The sequence below is a fragment of the Orcinus orca genome, chromosome 13 (assembly GCF_937001465.1).
Source record: "Orcinus orca chromosome 13, mOrcOrc1.1, whole genome shotgun sequence".
NCBI classification, from domain to species: Eukaryota; Metazoa; Chordata; class Mammalia; order Artiodactyla; family Delphinidae; genus Orcinus; species Orcinus orca.
Window position 1 is genome coordinate 4747700 of NC_064571.1, and position 24370 is coordinate 4772069.

Sequence of the window (24370 nt, forward strand, 5' to 3'; positions counted from 1 at the left end):
AACGTTATCTCCATAGATGGTCACATTTCCTCTAGTTCTATCTTACCTCCCTTGTGGGTGACTTCCTCAGCAAAACCTCCACTCTCTCTTGGCGGCAGGTCCCTCAGTGCCCTTACAGTGCGAGTTGGCAGCTACAACCTCCCAAAAGCTGCAGCTCTAAGAACAACGGTGCACTTTTCTCTGGGAAGTTTTACTGTTGATGCTTCAACGTCAATGTTTTGAAAACATCTGATACGACTGGGTGACTTAAGCGTACACCAGGCTCTGTGTGCAGACACTCTTGCACACGCTGACACTTCCATTCCTCAGAGGCTTACCGGAGGCTCAGAGAGGCAGATTAATTACCTTACTCAAGGCAAGAGCCAGTACAGGGTAAAGCCAGAATCCAAAGCCTCCATATGGACTCTTTCCATGTGTCTCCAGATGGCCTGTCTTGGATGGCTGTGATACAGATTTGTGGACTCATGTTGCACCTGTTAGAATTCTGCATAAACCAACTTTCATCATCGATGTGATTTTCTTTTTCAGACTGTTGGTGACTTCCAAATGATCAGGATGCGCCAGCTGCCGAAGAACTCTCTAATATAGTAGAAGGAGCAGGACCTTTAGATACAGCTGCTTTTCCTCTCACTGACAGTGTAGCTTGGGTCCAGCTCTCCATCCTCTCTAAAGCTCTGGTGCAAAGGGTATGGTTATCAATATTAAATGGGGTGGCCAGAAAAAAAGAGAGAGAACTCTGCTGTGGAATCTGCCTTTCAAAGAGTTTGTCAGCACTGGCACTTACGTACTTGACTGTTACCAAGATGACTAACAGCATCTTCAATGTTTCCATTGACTGTTCAAGACATTTCGTGAAGTCCAGGGAGGCCAGCATCTATCAAGGCCTATGAGGTTTTGTAATAGAGAAGGGAACATTTGATGTAAGATAGAGGGGCCTCAGTAGCCATGGGTTGCTTCAGGAAGTCCCTCTTTATCCTGCTGTCTTCAAAGGCTCTGCAAAATGTAGAATCCAGAGATTCTTGCTGATGCATCCAACTGGCAGGGAGAAGCTGGGTGAGCCTGGGAGGGGACACAGCCTGCTCCCTTGAGGATCTCTCTCCAGGCCCGAAGATCTGACACTGCACCCCACGTATAATTTGCTCTCAGGCCACACCCACTAAAAATGACTGTACCTCTTGGAGGTGACTCTCCTAAACAAAAGTGACCCAGAACCAATGGAAGGCAATGCTTCTCTATGGGGGCACAGAACATCTGTGACAACTCACCATTCAATGACACGAAAGGAAAGATCAAAATTGGCCAGACTTGTTTGTCTGAAATGAGAACAGATCAGTGCAGCTGGAAGAGCAGAAATGTGTTTGTTGTGTGTGTGTGCGTGCACACACGTGTACAAGAGCTTATTTGTGTTTGCATGTGGGTTTCATCCACGTGGAGAGGACATCTTAGCTCTGTACCCAAACCAAAAGCTTTTAAATGTCAAAAATCTCACTGACCTGCCAAAACGGAAAAGTTAGCGGGCCTGCCTTGCGCCTTGGAGAAGTAGGAATAATTAGTTCAGACCCACTTCCAATTCCACAACCATATAACCACCCAGAGTCTTCCCTACGAGGTCTACTAATTCCGGGGGCTCCTGATCGCGAGGTGTCTCTGCCTCAGGCTTCTGTGCCCGGGAGTCCCGTCTCTGTTCCGCTCAGCATCAGGCCGGGACTCGCCCTTTCTCCAACTTGCACAAGAAATCCACGTACACCAACAGGTCTGAAATGTGGGGCACCAAGCTGACGACGTGTACATCACCTGCAGTATCTCACAGCTTCCCCTCCTTCCTCCCCTCTTGCACCTGGTCATCACCACCCCTTCCCTCCCAGAGGTGCTCAGAAGCCTCTCACTTCTCCTCAGTGTCTGTCCCCAGATGTGCACACCCCAAATCCCCCATGGTGCTAGGCAGCTATGAAAGCGGCTCCCTTCTAGAAAGACGCTGAGGCTATAGATGGCAAATTCATTTTCCTGTCACATCTGCCTTTGCTCTCCTCCCCTCCCCATGAGAGCTTTTCCCCTGCTAGCACCTTCTCTCCTCTTACCCGATTACTACAACTCACCAAATATGTTCACCAGTAAGACTTGCTGCCTCACTCCCCCAAGAAGGAAAGAGTTTCTTGAAAATCAGAAAAAACTTATAAATACAGGTGTCCAAATAGCTTATAAAGGAATCTCAGCATCTATGAAAAAGAGAAGATTGTAGGATTAATGTTTTACCCCAGAAAACTAGAATCAAATCTAATACATAACCAGAAACTTTCCCTCCTTGTAAGACGAGCTCTGTAGGTCTCTGCCTCACCCTTCAACGTGGGTCACTGTCCTCTTCATCATATTTAACAGGAAATAAAAACTCGACCTTATTTCATAGTCACACTATGGAAAGTTCTTTCAGATCGTTTATGATCACATAAAGAGGTAACAAGCTTTCTATTTTCAGGAGTTTCTATATTCTTGACTTTCTGAAGCAATTGTCTTCAATAACTGACTTCTACTCATCCTAATGAGTCTGTATAAGTCAAAGATTTTGGCTTGCAGTACTCTCTCTTTTTGAGAAATTAAAACTTAAAACCAAGCACAAAAGCTAGTATTTTGTCCCTTCCTTCTTACTCCTATCCCATAGTTCCAAAAAAAAAGTCTGTGTTTAAGTGAGAGTTCACAGAGGTGCTTGCTTTGGGAATTGAAGAATAAGAGTTATGCTGAAGCCATATGTTAATTGGAAGAAAAAATAATTTTGATCTGAAAAATTAGATTTTTTTACATTCTTTCTTTCTCTTCTTCTCCCTTTCCTTCCCCCCCGTCTCTGTCTCTCTCTCCCACATACACACACACACACACACACACACACACACACACACACGTCTCCTCCTCCAAAACAACAACAACAAAGAATGGAAAATGTTTAGTCAATGGCTTTTATAAAATATGTTTAGCTCCCTCCATGTTTCAACAAGGTTCAAGGTTCATGTGTTCCCTGCCAGTTTAAACGAAAGGATGAGCAACTGAGTCTCTAGAAATTGTGAGGTCCCAATAAAAAGCACCTTTAGCAAGTGTGGCAGCCATGCTCCAGGATGGCCCCCAATAATCCCTGCTTCCTGTTGTTCACACCTTCGCAGGGTCCTCTCCACTCTGTACCAGGGAGGTCGACGTGACCAGTAAATCACGGAGTAAGGAGTCACATGCCACCTCCAAGATGAGGTTATAAAAGGCGTGTGGCTGCCGTCTAGGGCTCTCTCTCTAGAATCACTCTGTCCCCGACAAGCCATGTGTTGAGTAGCCCCATGACTGCTCCACGTGGAGAGGTACCAGAGCTTTCTGACAACAACCCACATGGGCGAGCTTGGAGGGAGGTCTTCCAGTTGCGTTCAAGTCTTCAGAGATGACAACTTCTAGCCAACAGGTTGACCACAACTTTATGAAAGACCCTGAAGTAGAACCACCCAGGTAAGTCCTTCTCAGATCCCTGACCATCAAAAAACTGTGTGAGATAAGGTGTGTTTATAGGTTAGGCTACCAAATTTTAGTCATTTGTTACACAGCAGTAGGTTACTAATAGCTGATAATAATGGGTCTATCACCATTTTCCTTGTGAATCTATTGACAGGAGGTAGAAGTCAGGGGTCCTTGTTAGCACGAAATGGCTTTCATTCAAAAATACAACTTCTAGTCCTACTTAGGAGGCCTTTTGCTATCTGTGTTGTCAGGAAGCTGCTCCACTGTATCTCTTGGGTTTCTCTTATCAGAGGCAACTTCCTATGTTAGAGATTGTTCCACTGTTCTTAAAAACACTCCTTCCCTAGTCTAATCAGATAAAGTTTCTTCTCTGCCACATGCTCACTCTATATATTCAACAGATCATTGCCTGTGTATCAGAAGGAAGCAAACAGTGTTTTTATCACAGGAAGCAACATTTCATCATGCTGCCTTTGAAATACTGGTCAGCAGGGGCATCTGAGAGGACTCATGAGAACAGGTCTCTGTGGGCAGTGAGATGACCCACTTGTGGGTATTAGGAGCACAGCAAACAGGCAGCAGATGTCACAGGAGGAAAGCCAAGGGTTCAGAAGAGCAGAGGTCAGGGGCTGTGGCTCGGGCAGGGAGTTCATGACTTTGGGCAGACTGTCTTCGCCTTGATCAGAAATGTTCTCATCTTGATGTGATGTCTCCTCTAGCAGCCTTTGCTCCCTGGAATCTCACACAAATGCTTTAGCTTCTAACACAGTGAGAGTGTGAGAGGACATCTGATGTGTAGGTTACGGTCTCAATACTCCCCTGTGTGCTGGCCTTTCTTCTCTGGGGTCTCGGTTACAGGCCCTGCCTTCTAACTTTGTAAGAACCTAAGAGGAAAGGCCCAACTGTAGGTCCTGTTCTCATTCATTCCTCCTGTTTAAATAAATGTCGACATTTTCTTTCATGGCCCTATGTCTTCTAAAACCTAGAAATCTAGAAGCTTCCATCCAGGGTTGGTAAAAATTTTAATGTGTTTATCATTTGCTGAAATTCTCCAATCCTGTAAATACTTGTTCTCAGATTATCTTCTGAGATCAAGTCCAGATATTCTGAAGCATTCCAAGAAAATTTAGATTTAGGAAGGAAAGAGGATTAGGATTAGGATTAAGATTATGGAGGAAAAAAAGGTAATTTCACAGAAACCAGAGTCATGCATTTGCAGGAATTCACTTTCATCATCCGCTTAAAATTGTTTTCTCAATGTCCTATGAAATTTGTCTCGTGAAATCAACTTCCCTAATTGATAACACATTGAAAAAAACAATTTGCCAATAGGCTTGTGCATTACACAGCACATAATATGTAACAGGCACTACACTTTTGTCTGAAGCACAAAGCAATAGAATATTGGGGTGCCAGACTAATTTAAAAATCATGTATTTCTGACTATTATGAGTAATATTCAGTAAAGAAATTTTGAGTATTTCTGAATATTATCCATAATACTTAGGATAATCATTTTAAACATGCTCACATATTTCCTGTCAGCCCTATTTCTAAGAATGTGTATGTGAATACAATTGTGCGAGGTATATATAATCATGAATAAATATTTTATATATATATACACATATACACATACAACAAAAAGATGTAAAAGAGACACAAAAAAAGTAAAATCCTATGATGTCTCTAGAGAAGACTCAATTAATAAAAATCATAATTATTTTGAACTTTGACAAAATAATTCTAAAATTAAAAAGAAATAAAAACAGCAAAACTAACTTTTTATGCAATGCTCATGTGTGCTAGGCACTGGTTCCATCCACCGTAATCATCGTCATCATAATAAACTAATAAGGTAAGGACTGTTATTACCCGCACTCTCAAGGTAAGGAAACTGTGCCACAGAGAAGTGAGTATATTTGCTGGGCCACCTGCTAGTCAGCTGGGGACGTGGGATTTGAACCTGAATGCTATGAAAGTGAAGCTTGCCCTCTACCTGATGTCTGCATGGCTTCTCTACTTCCCAGGAATGTTTGAGACCAGCCACTGAAATGTTAAAAAGCAGTAAAAAGTTAAGGGAATGGCTGATTCATCCTTCCACATGTTTTCTCTTGGGCCTACTGTTGTCCAATTAAGTTTCAGTAATTAAAATAATATGGAACAAAAAAGAAAAACAAATTAAAAGCAAAACAAAATAATACAGAACAGCCACAGGAGGAGACAGTTTAATAGAACAGAATGGAAAATCTAGAAACAGATCTAAATATTCCTAAGAACTTATCGTAAGATGATAAAAAAACACAGTATATCAAATCTGGGGAAAAGAATAGATACTAACTAGTGTTAAGACCATTTTAGATTTATTCAAGCATTGTAAATGTTTTAATATAAGCATTATAAAATATATTACAAGCAATAGAAAAATGAAGTTCAACTGATGAAAACGCTAAATTCCAGATGGATTAGAGATTACACAGTAAAAAATTTAAAGCTGTAAACAAATAGAATATAATATCTATTTGATTATGAAGTGGGAGTAATACTGGCTATCTAAGCACAATAATACATATAGAAACCATAACAGCAGAGATCAAATCAATTTCATTACATCTGAATATATTATAAACAGACAGCAAGCAAAAGGCTGGGAAAATATTTGAAAGTTTGAAAATTTATATATAGCTTATATATCTAGCATATATACACACTCGAATATATATATTCTACACAAGTATATTTTATAAATCACTAACAGGAAAGAAAACAACTTAATTTTTAAGATAGGCAAATGTTATGAACAGGCAGTTCAAAAAAGAGGGTATAGGAGTTTTCAATAAGCTTCAATAGAATATAATGCATCAAAAAGTAATTGAGAAATTCAAATTTAAATCCACTCACCAAATTTGTAAAAACATTACAAAATTATAATATCCAATACTGACAAAAAGTGTGGGGAGATTACGGATGCATAAACTGGTACAAGTTTTCCAGAGGATAATTTGGAAGTTTATATCAAAATACTTTAACTTGGTAGTCTGTCTTCTATTAATATATTTGAAAAAATCATGGATGTTCAAAAATATTTAGCCTGTCATTGGCAGTGTTGTGGACAATGGGAAAAAAAACTAAACATACAAATTGAACAATTGATTAAATAATCTATGGTACCTCTAAATAATAAAATACTTTGTCGTCATCAGAAATGATGTAGGCTAATCATATTTAAGAAACAGGAAATGTCTGTGACATATTTTAAGTGTTTGAAGAACAGGTTTTCTGATTTTCACTTCCAGCCAAAGTGGTGTAACAGGGACTAGATTATACTCCTTTCTAAAACAATTAAAAACTGCATAAGATATATGAACCAACAGCTCGCAAGATACTGACGTCAGGCAATAAATGATAATGAACTCTGAGAGATGGGAGAGAGCCTGAGATTGCCCCAGTTTACTGCCTGGAGTGTTTCTAGGCTACGGCACTGGGAGGGGGAGAGAGATGGAGCCCAGCAGTGGCTCTGAGTTGAGGGTCAGAACTGACAGTCTGGAAAGCCAAGGTAACTAGAGTTCAGAAAGCAGAGTACCAACAAGGAGAGCACTGCATAGAGAGATCTGCAGAAGGTCCCTTCAGTTTCTCAACTGAGTGCCAATCAGCTCGTGCTTATGAGGAAATTATCTGAAGCCAAGGAAAGAAACACACCAAAAGATTACAGGGAATAATCATCACAGTTCATATAGGGACAGGAATAGTACTTATTCCCACTATTCAGAATAGAAAATGATATAATTCATGAGTTGTCACATAGGTTGTTTAGAAAGATTTTGTCTCAGTAGTAGTATAAATTAACCTTAGACTAAATGCTGCTCTGGTTACACCTAAAAAAATTTAAAAGACCCCCAAAATCCAACTGTTTCAGTGCAACTTAACACTGATTCAGAGGACAGATAAAGAACAGTTATAGGGATACAAAAAATATTCAGTATCTAGCAAGTCAAAATGAACATTGCCTGACATCCAAAGGTTATCAAGTATACAAAAGAGCTGAAAAATACTACTCTTAATGAAAAGACAAACAATTAAAACTGACCCAGAATTGGCATACAGGGTAGAATTAGTAAAAAACATTAAATCAGCTATTATATCTGAATTTCATATGTTTCAAAAAACTACATGAAAGACTGAAAGTGTTAAGCAGAGACATGGTAGATACAAAAAAAGACCCAAAGAGAACTCCTACAGTTAAAAACTAAAATATTTCAGATGAAAAAAATGCAAGGTATGTTAATAGAGGTTACACAACATGAAACACAGAAATAAAAAAAATCAGAAAAAAATAGAGCATCAGGGAGGTGTGGGAAATTTTCAAGGTATCTCATACAAATGTAATTTGAGTCTCTGAAGGAGAGGAGCTAGAAATGGGACAGAAAAACGTTATTTGAAAAAACAATGGCCCCACAATGTTGCAAATTTGATGAAAATTATAAAACCCCCAAGTCCAGGAAGCTCAGTGAAACTCGACAATGAAGAGCAAGAAGAAAAGTACCCCAAAAGGCACACCATAATCAAGTGATAAAGAGAAACTTTAAAAAGTCATGGGAGGAAAATCATGTTCCTACAGAACAACAAAGACAGAGATTATATCAGATTTCTCATCAGAAACAGGCAAGAAGATAGTGGAACAAGATCTTTAAAGTACCAAAAAAAAAACAAACAAAAAAGTCACCTTAGAATTCTTTACCCAGTTAAAATATTGTTCAAAAATGAATATGAAATAAAGACTTTTTCAGACATAACAATTGAAAAAATTCATCAACAACAGAAAAGTGCTATGAGAAATTTTAAAGGAAAGCCCTTCAAACAGAAAGAAAGATACCAGGCAGAAATTTGAAACTGCATGAAAGAATGCAGAGCACCAGGAAAGTGAACTATGTAGGTCAATATAGAGATTTTTATTTATCATTTCAATCACTTAAAAGATAATTGATTGTTTAAATCAAAAATGATTACAGAGCTTCCCTGGTGGCGCAGTGGTTGGGAGTCCGCCTGCCGATGCAGGGGACACGGGTTCGTGCCCCGGTCCGGGAAGATCCCACATGCCGCGGAGCGGCTGGGCCCGTGAGCCATGGCCGCTGAGCCTGCGCATCCGGAGTCTGTGCTCCGCAACGGGAGAGGCCACAACAGTGAGAGGCCCGTGTACCGCAAAAAAATAATAATAATTAAAAAAAAAAAAAGAGAAAGGTTCGGTGTGCTCTTAAATCTTCATGCAAAGGTCATGGTCTCGCACCTGCTGTCAGATTCCTGGAGCAAGAATGGTAGAGAATGGCCCTCCATCTGCATCTAGAGTACGCAGACAGGCATCTGACCTAATTCAAGTCACCCTTCCTCACCAGCCTCAGAGAGACCCCTCTGGCTGAAAGCATCAGGCCAACCTCTGCAGAGTCCTGAACAGAAAGCAGTTAGGGAATAAACAGAAAGACGGTTCCATTTCTCATTTATTAACATATTGTCTCATTTTCAACAAGAGGTGTCAGGTCCAGAGATTTATTAGTAAGTCAATCTCTCAACTGATTCAAACTCAGCTGACAGCTTATAGAGAAGAAGGGTAAGAATGTATATTTATTTCACGTCCCTTTTTCAATCACTGCACCCTGGGAAGTAGTCTTTCTAGAAACTGGGGAATTGGATGAATAACTTCCTCTTACCTTTTCTAGGGTCAGAGATCTTGTTATATAAGGACAGGCGTTCAGCTGATATACTGTGACATCAGTACATTGGCAACCATGACATGTACCTTCCAGGGGAAGCTGAGCAGATCCACAACCATTGGGGGCATTTCCTACAGAACCAAAGATGTCATCTCTTCAGCTGTACCTGAATCTTCAACATTCCCGGGGGTGGAGCTAGCATTCCCTCTGTGATCAGAGCAGCTGATGAAATCAATGCACTCAAGGTTCCCACATGCACTAGTTTAACACAAAGATAACTCCACAACTTCTTACCAAAAAAGTGGTGGGGAAAGAGGCTGTTACACCTGGCAGGGAGTACTGTGGTTCAAATCATAGTGTGTGGACAAAAAAAAAATGTTGCCCGCCACTGCAGTAAACAACGAATGCTGCCCTCCATCAGGCCATCAGCGACTGAGATGTCTGATGTTTGACTACTTGGATTTTTTTTCTTTTTCAGCAAAAACTCATATGTATTCTGGCTCCTCCCTTACCTGTTTGGAACAGTTCCTCAGGGCTATCTGAGAGGTTATCTCCCAGGCTATAGTCCTCAGTAAGGTCCCTGAATAAAAGATAACTCTCAACTTTTAGGTTGTGTGATTTTTTTCCTGTCAGCAGTGGCTACCATTTATTGAGAAATTCGTATGTGCCAGGCCCTGAGCTAAGCTCTTTACATATGTTACATATACACATTTATACCCCATTTGCATGCTAAAAACAACTCTGAGATTCAGGTATGAGCACCCTGGTGGTATAGGAAACTGAGGCACACAGACCTAGCAGTCACATAGTCAGGAAGCAGGAAAGCCATGATCAAGGTTCAATCAAGTGGACCCCAACACCTGCTCCTACCGTGATTCTGTCTACCAAGCCTTTGTTTTCATTGACCACCTCCTTCCATCTTTGAGGTGGGAGGCTTTGGCTAAGGGTAAGGACATAGGGTGTGATCTAATCAGTAACATTAGCAGTAACAAATGCTATTGCAGCTTCTTGTTTGCCTTGTGTTTGTTAACTGACGCCCAGTAGCCCTGAACAGATCACTGATCTAGACATGATATGAGAATAGACCACACATAAGCTTCCTGCCTTCTAGAACTTTCTGTGCCAAGAGGGATGTATTGACAGCATTTGCAGAGACAGATAAGTTATCTCAAAATAAATGCACATGCTCAGAGAAGTATAAATATCATGTGATCCCCCAGAACTGACTATTCAAGAAATGCTTTTGAAAGCAAAAAAGTCAACACATTTCTAGAAATAACAGAGGACCTCAGAGTTCTCTAGGTCAGCATTCTCTGAGTTTTCTTGAACAATAACACTTAAAAATAATAATGCATTGACCCAATACTGTAAGAGATTATGAGATATTTTATATACTTAGAATAAAGTACAAAGCAAAGATGACGTTACAGATGAATTAACTATTTAGGAAATGTTGAAAAATTTGTAGTTTCTCCTTTATGACAGTATTTTAAAACTAGATGAATTGTCATATGTGTTGTTAAAAGAACAAAAGGCCACAACTACATGTTGAAAATACATGATTAGAAATGCCACAGAATCCACGGACCTTAGGAAAACAGTGTGTTGGGAAATAAACAGATGGACATCTGAGCATTCATGCATGATGGGATCCCCCATATTAAAGCCTAGCATGTTCTGATATGGCTCATCCTTCTTTAAAGGGAGATTATTTAAAACGAAGAGCACTATAAATTGAAATTTAAACTTTCTTTTTCTTTTAATTTTATTTTAACTATATTTCAGAAAATGCATATCCATGGCATTGTTTGTTTACGGAAGAACTCAGAAGAATACCTGAGGAATAAAATAGTGATCCAAGGAATTAGGGTTGATGGGAGGGAGTTGTATAGAGAGAAGAGATAGGGACGGAGAAAGGAGAAATAGGGAAGGGTCCTCATCATTCTATCCCACAGCTCTATGAAACCCAACCTTCGTTATCATTAAATACAAGAGTCAGTTTAGGTTCTAAATTCTTATGGTAACAGCTTAGAGGATCCCAGGTAACCAACCAGAAAGTGAGATACCAGTTGGGAGCCTTCTGCAAGAATCCCACCAAGAGGTGGTAAGGGCTTGAATTTGGAAAACAGCTGTTAGAATGAAGTAGGAAGGAAGAACAGATTGTATTCCTATGTTTAAGAGTAGAATCAATTAGATTTATTAAGTTATTTTGCATTGGGAAGGAAAGATGGAAAGGAGTTTGGGGGATAGCTTTCAAACAAGGTGGGATGTTTGACAACCATTCACAGAGATACCAAATACTGGAGGAGGAGGAGTTAGTAGGAAAGCAATGGTGGGTTCAATTTTGGATAAGCTAACTTTGAGGGGCTGTCTTGACATTAAGCTATTAGAAATACGTCGGTAAAATTATGGGCTAGACCTATTAATTGGGGATTTGTCAGTGTGCAAATTGTACTCAAGTCATGGGGATAATCCAGGTCCCTTCAGGAGGAAAGAACAGAGCAAGAACTGCAAGGGACAAGGAAGGAGTTCTGGGACGCATGACTCCCGATGGGCAGGAGGGGGACTGGCACCCACACAGGAAAGTAAAAGAGGTTAAAGATGGAGAAGTTCCCATCAGCAACCAGTGCAGTCACTAATGACATCATTTAAAGTGACTTCAGAGCTGGTGAGGGTAGCCCAGGCAGGACACAGTGAGTCGGAAAGAAATGCTAGGAGAAGTGAGGACGCTAAGTGCAACATGTGGTTGTTTGGAAATGGCAACGAATGCAAATACCCCTGCCTTCTCCTCTCAGAGACACGAAGAGGGGCGATGAAGAAACCCCACGGGAGACTTGGTGTCCTCAGAGGAGAATCAGGTCTCGGGTAAGTCCAGGAGCTACAAAGAATGTTCTCTGAAGAATTTAGGGGTGAAGGATGTCTACTAACAATGGAATGGTAACTGTTGCAATTCCTTATATATTTTGGATATTAACTCCTTATCAGATATATGGTTTTCAAATAGTTTCTCCCGTTCCATAGGTTGCCTTTTCACTCTGTTGATTGTTTCTTTTGCTGTGCAAAAGGTTTTAACTTGACGTAGTCCCACTTGTCTACCATATGAGCCATCAATCACACTTTGGGGTGTGTATTCAAAAGCATTGGAATCAGGATCCTAAAGAGACACCTGCACTCCCATGTTCATTGCAGCATATTATCCATAAGTCAAGAAATGGAACCACCCAAATAGCCACCAACACATAACTGAGGAAGAAAGTGTGGTTTATACATTCGACGGAATATGATTCCGCTGCAAAAAACAAGGAAATCCTGGCATATGTGACAACACAGGCAGACCTGGACGAAATTATGGTAAGTGAAATAAACCAGTCACAGAAGAAAAAACACTGCATGATTCCACTTTCTAAAACAGTCAAACTCATAGAAACAGAAAGTACAATGGTGGTGGCTAAGGTCTGGGGAGAGGGGGAAAAGGGGCTGGCTGTTCAATGGGTCTAAAGTTTCAATTATGCAAGATGAATAAGTTCTAGAGACCTGCTGTGAAGCACTGTGTCTATAGTTCACAATACTGTACTGTGTTCAGAAAAATATAGTAAGGTAGATCTCTTGTTAATAGTTCTTACCGAGAGAGAGAGAGAGAGAGAGAGAGAGAGAGAGATAAATCTAGATGCGATCACCCAGATGGAAAGAAGGCAGAATGAGCCCTGGGTCCCTCCTGTGCTGAGAGGCTGGGTAGAATAAGAACTAGCAATGGAGAGAGAGAAAGAGAGACCAGTTAGATGGGAAGAAAACCAGGGGTGTTTGGAGTCTAAAAGCTAGGTGAGATATATTTCAAAGAGGAAGGAATGATTCATCACGCCAACGCTGCAGGCGGTTCCAATCAGCACCGGGAAACAAATCACTGGCTTAACAACACAGATGCCACGGCAACATTGAGAAGCTGGTGTTTGTAGAACAGTAGGTATGAAAACCTATTTAGAATATTTTAAGAAAGAGTGGGAGCAAAGGAATTAAAGACAGTAAGTATATAGAACTACTCCAGGGAATTTTGCTGTAAAGGAGAAGAAAGAAATGGAGCACAAACTGGAAGGGAAACGGAGGCAAAGACAAATGTTACACGCCACGCAGGGGCGGTCAGGGCCACATGTGTGGCCACGGGAGTGTGCTTTTGGGAATCAGTCCCCAAAGCAGCCTCCTACGGTGTACCCAAAGCAGTCGCATTGTTAGTTCCAGCCAGGATACCCAAAAGGATAATAAGGAAAATGTGAGTCAAGCTGTCAAACCAGCAACGTCGGGAAGCATAAGAAAGTTGACGGGTGAGAGAGGGCAGGGTGAGCGGGTGGGGAGGAGAAAACTGGAGGTTTTCCCCTGGACCAACCCATGTGCAGCTAGCAGGCCGGGCACAGCACAGCCCTGGATGGAGACTGGAAGTTGGAGGGGCAGCAGTACTTGGGGGCGGGGGTGAGGGGCCTCTACCAGGCTGAGCGAGATCTGAAGGGGGTCTGGGGAGGCCTGACCACGGGTGAGGGACCAGTGCTCACCTGGACTTCTCGCAGTGCTGCCATCAAGAAGATGCCCCAGGGGCTTCCCTGGTGGCGCAGTGGTTGAGAGTCCGCCTGCCGATGCAGGGGACACGGGTTTGTGCCCCGGTCCGGGAGGATGCCACGTGCCGCGGAGCGGCTGGGCCCGTGAGCCATGGCCGCTGCGCCTGCGCGTCCGGAGCCTGTGCTCCGCAACGGGAGAGGCCACAACAGTGAGAGGCCCGCGTACCGCAAACAAACAAACAAACAAAACCCTCTAACTTTAAGGGCTTCCCTGGTGGCGCAGTGGTTGGGGGTCCGCCTGCCGATGCAGGGGACACGGGTTCGTGCCCCGGTTCCGGGAAGACCCCACATGCCGCGGAGCGGCTGGGCCCGTGAGCCATGGCCGCTGCGCCTGCGCATCCGGAGCCTGTGCTCCGCAGCGGGAGGGGCCACAACAGTGAGAGGCCCGCGTACCGGAAAAAAAAAAAAAAGCCTCATAGCACTGTGGATCTCAGAGCAACGCGGCTCTGCAATCCAGCCTCCCTCCCCTCCCCAGGAAGGTCTCCTGTGGGGGCAATAATACTCAAACTTCGGTGCAGGTCAGGATCCACCCCTACAGCAGAGCCTGGAGATGGGAAGGGTGAAGCCGACCCCACAGGTGCTTGGTTCTGCTCGACACCCACATTTAGAAATCACTCCTCTACTACCAAGTGGATGCTCTGGGTTGTGCTCTTATGAAGGGCAATTAAATGTCTTTGTGTCTAGGCCCTGGACTAGCTTTTAGGGAACTGTGGAAGGGGTGACAGTAGCAGACATCAGCTGAGGCTAGGACAGTGAAGCAGCTCAGGGTTCAGGAAGTGGACCCCCTCGGGGTGGCAGGAGGGGAGCCAGGGCTGGGGAGCCTCACTGAGCCCAGTCTGGGGGCGGCAAGGTGTCTGGGAAGGGCCATGAGTATCCAGGCATGAGGCCAAGGTCTGGTGCGTGGCTGTGGCCTCAGGACTGGCCGGGCAGCCAGCGGGGTCTGAGCTAGGATCCAGCTGGGCAGTGGCAGAGGCCAGAGCTGAGAGACAAGGCAGTAGCTGGCAGTTCCCTGCAGCTCTGGCACGTTGCCCCTGCATTTGCTTGGCTTTGCTGCATGTGTGATAAAGCAACAGGCTCTTTCAAATAGGACTCCCTTGACACTTTCTGGGGGAGACTCCCAGGTCCAGAGGCTCCAATGTGATAAGGAGTCCCCTTAGTTTCCTGAGCCCAGGCAGGGTGCTCAGTTCTTGCTACTCCAGCCACAAACAAATCCCTCCAAAGGAAACACCACCGTCCACTGGAACATGACATTTTCTGTCCTTCCATCGCCGTTACCATCCTCAGCTCTCCTGGGCTGAAGGCTCATTACAGCCCAAAGGCTTCGCTGAAAACCTTAGCTTCACTCTCCCCTTTGATCACCTAGTAAGAAAAGTCACCCCAACTTTGTAGGTCAAAACCCTGCATCTTAATGAAATAAAATGATGGTGTGGGTGGGGAAAGGGGGACACGGGCTGAAACTCAGGTCTCCGGCCTCAGCACCACTCTTTCTTATTATCGTGATCAAATACACATAACGTAAAACTGACCACTTTAACCCATCGCTTAGTGCAGGTTCCGTGGCTTTAAATACATTCACATTGTGGTACAGCCATCACCACCAACCATCTCCAGGACTATTTTCATCTTGCAAAGCTGAAACTCTGTCCCCCTTAACTAATAACTCCCCAGATCCCTCCCCCGGCACCCACACTTTACTTTCTGTCTCTATGGATCTGATTCCTCCAGGTTCCTCGTGTAAGTGAAATCAAACAGTTTTGTCCCTTTGCGACGGGCTTATTTCATGGAGCATCATGTCCTCAAGGGGAGACAGAACCATAGGAGAGGGTGGTTTCCATCCCACAAGCTCGAGGTTAGGGGCCAGCATTTTCCACTGTGAAATTTTTTGCTGCTACTGAAGCCCACGCTCTTGATTTCACTAATGGCATTCTGGCTGAATTGTGTCCCTCCCCCCAAAAATTCCTAGGTTGGAGTCCTCACCCCCGACCCTGAGTATACCTTGGAATGTAGCTGTCTTGAGAGAGAAGGCCTTTATGGTTTCATAAGCTTCAATGAAATCACATGGTAGGGCCCTCACCCACTATGACTGGGGTCCCTGCTAGAAGAGAGATGCCAGGGATGGGTGCACAGAGGAAAGACCCTGGAGGACCCAGGGGACACAGGGAGAAGGTTGCCGTATGCATGCCAGAGTGAGCCCTCAGGAGAAACCAACCCCGCCAGCACCTTGATCTTGGACTTGCAGCCTCCAGGACTGTGAAAAGAAAAACTCCTGTTGTTTGAACGCCCTGATCTGTGGTATTTTGTTATGGAGCCTGAGCTGACTAATACAGATGTGGCTACGTGTTACCAGATTTGAAAGACCCCTGTCCCAGAGTGGCCGCAATCCACCCCTAGTCTGATTTTTGTGGGCATGGAGCATAGAGGTTACTTGACTCTGCATTTCTGTCTCATTCAGAGACGGATGTGGTTTGTAAGCCTGCCCAGGGGTCTGCCATGGATGACCTTTCAAAGCTCTGAGTTTCCACTAAGACAGCCCTGCAGTTGGCCCCTAAAGCATGGTTTCACTGGCCCAACCTGCCTTATTTTCACCAGGCAGCGCCCGTTCCCAGGGCCGGCAGCCCCGCAGAAATGTCACGGATTCGCCAGCCGTGTGAATCCTTCCTCCGCAGCCTTTCTGCTCTAGGAGAGGAAAACGCTCACAGAGAAAATAGCATGGCCCAAGATAAGAGCCCCTCCCTCCTGCAGGGAAAGTCACCAGCCACCTAAACACAGGGACAAGAATCTTTGGTCTCAGACTCAGAGTGATTCTCTGCTATTTCTCAATACACTGGGTTTGAAATTGCCCCTTTCTGGTGTCATAATGTATGTGTAATTTTTGCTTTTCAGCCGAACAGGTAACAAAGAATTTTCCTTGTTTTTTTCTTTGCCTATTCTAAGGCATATAAATTCCAAAACACAGCCTCCAGATGGGTCAGGGAAGCTGATGACCTTGAGAGGAGTTCAGAAGAGTGAAATGGGGGTGGAAGAGCTGGAGAGAAAGCCAGACACCTTATCCAGAGATGAGGCTGAAGGAAACAGGCAATTTCTAGAAAAGTCTCAGCGAGGGCCACTCAGGATACATGATCAGGAAGATTACACCCCCAAAGTGGCCTTGGAAATGTGTAACCCAACACAGGGAACGTAAGAGCGAGAACACCCATTACTAGAAATGAGATTCATAAATTTTCATGTAAGACTTGCTCAGGGGAACCTCAGCCACATCGCTGAGGCCCCTGGTTCCCAGAGAGATGTTCCAGCCGGAAGCCGGAGAATCAACACACAGATTCCAGGCAGGGAAAAGGTCTTCAGCCTTCAAAGAGCGAAAGAGAAATGCGGTGGTGGAGGAGGGTCGTGATGAGGCCGATGCGAATGGATTGGTATGAAACTGGAGGACAGAAATTAAAGATGAACTAAAAACCAAAGGGGAAAAATCTTGCTGCAGAGAGCAACTGAAGCCTCAATGAAGAGCAGGCACAGGATGGGGGCTGAGCCAGAGCAGGTTTGGGCCCCCAGCCATCCCAGGCCAAGGTCACCTGTACAGGGGAAGCCCCCCGATTGACAGGCATTGTCTGTGTACGTGATGGATTGCACTTCGCTGGGTGGACCGGATTCAGGAGAGAAAACTGACAAAAAAGAGAAAATGGGAAGTTTCTGTGACCTCAGGGCACCGTATCTCCCTCTATTCATTTGAGAGTGACAAGGGGAAGGTCACTGGCGTCAACAACAAAGGGACTTGCATTTGGTGGTGGACCCAGGGTGCGGTTACCTTCTGGCCCTGCATCTTCCCTAATCTTGTTTTCTCCACTGGTTACTAAATAACGCTGGCAGTGCTAACCTCAGCACAATCACAGGAAGTATCCATTAAGCAGGTATTTATGGAGCCCCTGCTCTGGCCAGGCACTGTGTGATATCGTAGAAATGGACTGGTGAGATAAACATTAATTTCTCTTTATCAGCAGGATGAATAGAGTTTCTCTCCTCATAAAATTAACAAATCCACAGTTACCCTTCTGCAGTGGGAGGCCTGCCACAGTCCTGACCCACCCTTCTATTCACCCAAGGCTCCTTTCCCTTACGTTCCCATAGCATCTTTTAGACCTTCTGTTTGGCTTGAAAATTCATCATGGAAAACCTCGCTATGAGCCACTGGTCCCATCCCCTAGCCACTGAGAAAAGGGACACCATCTGACGTAATATCTCTTTCCCAACTCAAAATTTCCCGGACTCTTCACCCATATTCTCCATCCTCCTTGAGAAGGAGGCCTCTTTTCAATTTGATCTCTCAACCCCCAGCCCAGATGCAGTCTTACCTCTCAAAGGTTCTCCCTGTGTCATTCTTACATCTGTCTCTACCGGCTTCCTCCACCCAGTGTCTACGATGTTCTGGGCTCCCCACCATAACTAAAGCCTTCCCTTATATTATTCACATTCCTATGAAACTGCTGTCCCCTCTCTCCTTCCTTTCCCTGCCCACGTTCTTAGAGAAGAAGGCTCTGCTCCAGCCTTCACCACCCCTGCTGCACACCTACTCCTCGGACCCTCAGAGTCTGATTCTGCAGTACTGCCTGCACTGCTAGTTCAAAAGTACCCGAAAATCTCCTGGTTTACATTCTATTCTCCACTGGGACCACTTGACACTGTGACAACTTCCTCTTCGAAACGCCACCCATGGCCTCCGTGACACCTCACTCCCCTCTGGGTCCCCCTCTTGTCACCCTGATGGTGCATTTTGAATGCTTCACTGATTCCTCTTGCCAGCCCCACAGTTTAATGCAGTCATCGTCTAAAGATCTGTCCTTACTGCTTTCTCCAGGGACACTCATGGATTCCCACTTCAAATGTTGCAGCAAAAATAGAAATGAGACTTTTTTCTTTTCTGATAAATAAGGAAACAATGAACAGGCTGGGGAAACAGCATAAACAGGCCTGAAAGGGTTAAGCAATCTTGGTTATTCTTTAGCTGTTACTACTAACAAACACTTGTAGCTAGATGTGTCCTTCACAGAGCTAATTACTCTCTGACTCCGTATGAATTACACCCTGCACCTGGCATCCTTCTCCCCCTACTCTCCCTTGTAGCACTCTTCATTGCAGAAAGAAGGTCACGAGCCGATAACTTCAGGGACACCAGACCCAGCTGCTAAACCTCCTGCCACCAGCTTTGGCCATGAATTTACAGAAGAAAAGAAAAAAATGTAAGACCTTCATTATTCTGAGGCTTATCACCTACCCCAGACTATGAGCTCCAGCTATAAAAACCTTTCCCTACTCCGCAGGGGAGGAGGGCACAGTCCTTGAGCTGCCTGCCTACTGTGTTCTCTCTTTACCCGGCAAAGAATAAAGCTACTCTCTCTTTCCTCCAGACTCTGTCTCCATGCTTCTCTTTGACATCGGTGCACAGAGAGCCAATAGTCTGGCATCACAACTATGAGCAGATGCTGATGGTCAAGATCCATGTCGAGGTCTCGCACCTCCTCACGTCATCCTACCTGCAAATCTCTTCATGCCACCTACACAATATGCATCGTGTTCAGCCACCTCTTTCATCACTCACCACATGGCCCAGTTCAGACCTTCATCATCTCACCAGGACTATGGCAATAGCTTCCTAACTATCCTCCACGTGTGCCCTAGTCTTAGGGAACTCAATTTAGTGCCTTCCTCAAAACCCAGCGATGGGTCACACAGTCCTTACAATAATGTCCAAATTCATTGCTTAAGTGTCTTCTCTCTGGATGTGTGTCCCTGTTCCAGATGAGCTGTGGGTTTTGAAGAAATTATTTACCTTCTTTGAGCTTTACCTCATAGTGTTGCTGCAGGAAAAGTTGCTCAGGTTGTACACTGCACAAGTGTGCCCAGTGGATGGCGCATGTGGAAACTGAAATCCAGCCTATGCTCTAATCACCAGATGGGCTCCCTGGTCTGGGCTGAGTCTGAGTCTGGTCAGAAGAGGAAGGTCCTTTCCCTAATTTGCCCAAAGGTAGAGTAAGGATTGGGACTTCCCCCTTCAACACTTACATATTCCTCTCCCTACTTGACAGTCAGACCCAAATCTTCTATTTTTTCCAAATTTGCCATGCTCTCAAACAACCTAGAGTGTATGTTTCCATCATCTCTGCAGCAGGGTCCACCTGGTGAAAACCTCATTCTCCAATGCCCCTTGGCCTGGGAAGATTCTGTGCGTCCTCCCAGCTCAGAACTTCCTCTTTAGCTCCACTGTGTAAATGGTTGCATGTTTCTTGAGCACTTATGTCACTCTTGTTTGCATTGCGATTTTGATTAGGAATCTATCTCCTCCATTGTTGGGTGATCTGACAGCAAGACGCAGAGTGGAGCCCACTCCTGAGGCTGGTTTGAACTCAGTATTCCTGGCAAACCTGGATTTGTAGCACTAGCAGTTTGCAATTTGGAAAGCAAAGGCATAGAGCAGACCTTAAGGAGGATACATGTAAATCTTGAAGAAGCCAGATTAAATAATTGTTTGAAACTAACACTTTAAATTATAGAAATAATATACAATGACCATATGTAAATTAGAAAAATATAGATAAGTAAAAAGAAGTCAAAATTACTTCTAATCCCTATACCTAGAGATAGCCATTGTCACCATTTTGTTCTGTAACCTTACAAATGTCATTATACATATATTTACATATATATATGATTTAACCCAAAAATGAGATTATTATATTACCTACTTTTTCACTTAGTTTCATGAGCATTTTCTGATGATAGAAAATATTTTTCTATAGAATTATTGTTTTTACTGTCTGCATAGTATTTCACTGGATGGCTGTACTGTAATTTATTCAAACACACCCTAATTAGGTTAATTTTTATTTTTCTCTATGTAATACTGAAGTCAATATCTTTGTAACTAAATATTTGGTACAAAATGAATTTTCTCTTAAGAATAAAGGCCTAGAAGCAGAACTGCTGGGTCAAAGGTTAGCTATCTGTAACTAAACTAGCCCTGAGAATCACCATAACAATGTACCCATCCCATTTGAGATCAGTGACTTGCCAATTTCACCACCCTCACCAAAACGGATCTGCTTCTGCCAGATCACAGAATTTTAAAGCTGGAAATCATCTAAGAGATCCGCCCAAATGTCTCACACCTGCTGCCACTGGAATCAACTGGGGCTGGGGACAGGGCGTTATGTATTTTTCTAAGCTCTCCAGGTGATTCTTCTATGCAGCCAGGTTTGAGAACCACTAATATTGTCCATATTCCACATTCTAGGTTTGGGGAAACTAAGGACGAGGAAAGGTATGTAACAAATTGACCCAGGAAAGGAAGACAAATGAAAATGTCTCCAAAACATGGAGACAGAAAATGATGCATTTAGGTGGAAAATTAAGAAGTAGTCATTTATAGGTAATTATTGTTAAGAGAACTGGTAAGTCCCTAGGTGTTTATATTTGAAATTTCATTCTAAGTCTGCAGACTATTTAAGAACACAGAATGAAAGGAATGCTGATCTTTCTTCTACTCCATGGAAGAACCACTCTTATCATATCAATTCATAACCATTTGTTCATCTTAAAACTTGTACTTTTTTTGAAAATTATAATTTCGATCTGAATGCTTCTCATTTTTATCCAGCATTTATACTTAACCTGATGTGATTTTACAAAAGATTTTAGATTTACCTAACTTCCAAATTTTATAGTTTAATTTTTGTAAGCAATAGAAGAAAAATCCTTCATCAATGATGACACAAGAAAGGTAGTACATGAAGGGACAATGGATAATTCTACCCAAATAAATTCTCAGGAGTTTGAGAAAAAAAACTTGCACTTTTTAAAGTGTATCCTTATAACAAGGGGGGGAAAGAGCATGGATGCCTATAGGTGAACTTGACATGAGTGGGGTATAAAAGACGCAAAAATACATTTTTAAACAAATATCAGTCCTGAAGATACAGCAAAATACTGTGTTTGTTCAGCACATAGGGAAGAATAATTGTGTGTGTGTGTGTGTGTGTGTGGTGGGGAGGAGTGAAGGAGATGGGGAGGGGGTGGAAAGGCTGAGGAATTGTGCCTAAGACACAAGGTCTTCTAGAGACCAGCTGAATCAGCGATTACGACAAAGAGCTGCTTTCAGTTACCACTTTACAAGAAAGAGTGATTGTAACACCTTTTTTCTGAGAAAGGAAATGTTCTCAGAAAGGCAAGAAATTTTTTTTTTTTTTGCTTTGTTATTTGCTACTTTCAGGAGATACACTGCTGTGGTTTTGAAAGTCTGAATTGCCTGTCACTAAATCCATCTTACCACTCCCACTGGTGAAATGAAGAGCTATTTCTTCAGTATTAGTCAACCAATGAGCAACTCTGTAAATACGCACCCCCTGCATTGCCAAGAGTGGCCCCAGACTTGGCCTCAGATTCCCAAAGGGCTTAGAATACAGAAAAGAGAGGTAAATTCACTTTCATGGAGTATCTCACGCCCCAGTCAAGCTTCTGCTTTCACTGAACCTCCCCACAGGAGACAATCAAAGCCCAGTGACATTCTTAGAAGCCATTCTGCTGGTTGGTACCATCAGACCAAAGGAAAGAGCAGTCAATAGAGGCTGGAGAAACCAGGGCAGCTTCATTCAGGAGATGATCTCATCTTGTTATGGGTCAGTGATGCTAAACCTTCTGGCTTATTCTGCCCTACTTCCATATGGCGTATCAGAATCCTTCAGTGACCACACCTGGAGGGAGGTCCCCAGGTGATTCTGAGGGTTTCTCAAACTCAGCACAATTGCCGTTTGGGCTGGTGTTTCCTGGTAATCTTCATCGGGAGCACTGTCCCGTACATTGTAGGGTGTTCAGCAACAACCCTGACCTCTACTCACCTGATGCCACTAACTGCCCAAATCCCCCCAGTTATAACAAAGAAAAATGTCTCCGGACGTTGCCAGATGTCCTCTGGGGCACAATCCCCCCTCCCCTGGTTGAGAACCGTGTTCTAGCGGAGAGCTCTGCTCTGGGGGAGAGTGTGCACAGAGAAGCATCAGAGATGGGGACGGAGCAAAGGCACAGACTGGAGAAAGGAGAGTCCTGTCTGCAGCATCATGAGGAGGCCGGGCTGGCTGGTAACAATAACAACAGCAGCTACAGTTTGAGAGCCAACAATGTTACAGGTTCTCATTTTTATCCCTAAACATGTCCACATGTTGCATGTCCACATCTTGCAGATCGGAAAGCAAAGGCTAAGAAGTATTCTTAAAGTCACCCAGATACTGTGACCCTGGGTTGGGATCTGAACTCAAGTCATCCATGCTCTTTCTGTTGCTATAACAACTAGAACTAATGATAAACTGTGGCATTTTGAACAAAATAAGGTGCAATTGGGTCATATTAGAAAGAGCATGGGAGTTGGCTTTTCTAAATGCAAGTGACACTCTTCTCACTCATTTTGTTGCTTTTTCACAGGTAATGGATATTAGCTTTGAGCAAGAATTGTACATTTTAGGAAAAGAATGTTCAGGGATAATTAAGAAGGCAAAGACAAATATTAAAGAAGAATAGAGTAGGAACTGGGAGATTGGGATTGACACATATTCACTACTGATACTATGTATAAAATAGACAACTTATGGAAATATACTGTAGAGCACAGGGAACTCTACTTAATGCACTGTGGTGTCCTAAATGGGAAGGAAATCCAAAAGGGAGGGGATATATATGTATGGCTGATTCATTTTGCTGTGCAGTAGAAGCTAACACAACATTGTAAAGCAACTGTACTTCAATAAAAATTAATGTATAAAGAAAGAAGAAGAATAGAGTAATAGCAAAGCAACCAGTTATGGTCCAGTTAGAAGCTTAAAGGTATACATATGAAATTTTGTTAATGGTCTCTACATAAAAGAAAGAAAATAGAGATTCAGGGAATATTTCTTGTTTCTTATGTAATGAGTGGCTCTACCAGAGGGACACCCAGCCAGAAATTAAACTTGAATATATATGTAGGGACTGATCCTCTTAAACGAGAGAAGTTTCCACTATGTCATAATATAAGTGAGGATAAGAAATCTCTTGGGATCCCCTGTGAGGCCATCCTCATTTAGAAAGTCACATCACCTTTGAATCACTGGCAAGGTCTTCCCTTACAGGGGTAGATGCAGGGAAAAGAGGAAAAGAGCAGTGGCTTTCTTCGGGGGGAAAGAATGACCCCACATAGGAGAATGGTTTATGGCCAAAGAGACCAGCACAGATGGGGGTTCTGGTCCACAGTGTAGAATGCCCTAGAAGGACACCTGCCTCAGCTCACTGTACTTGCCAGGACAGTGAACGCAGCCTCGCCTGTGATATTCCAGATGTGCCCTTCAAGAGCAGCACTTCACTAGATGGATCCCCACCCCCGTCATCCCGACCACCCTGTACTTACAACAGAGCTCAGAATGCGGGTTTCTGTAGCCCAGACCTCCACCATCGCATGCCCCTGAGGTAACAGCACCCTTATCAGTCCCTGAGCTGTGAGGGACAGGAAGTGACAGGTTAGAGGTGAAGGTACCTTTCACATGTGCCCTCTGGCAACAGATA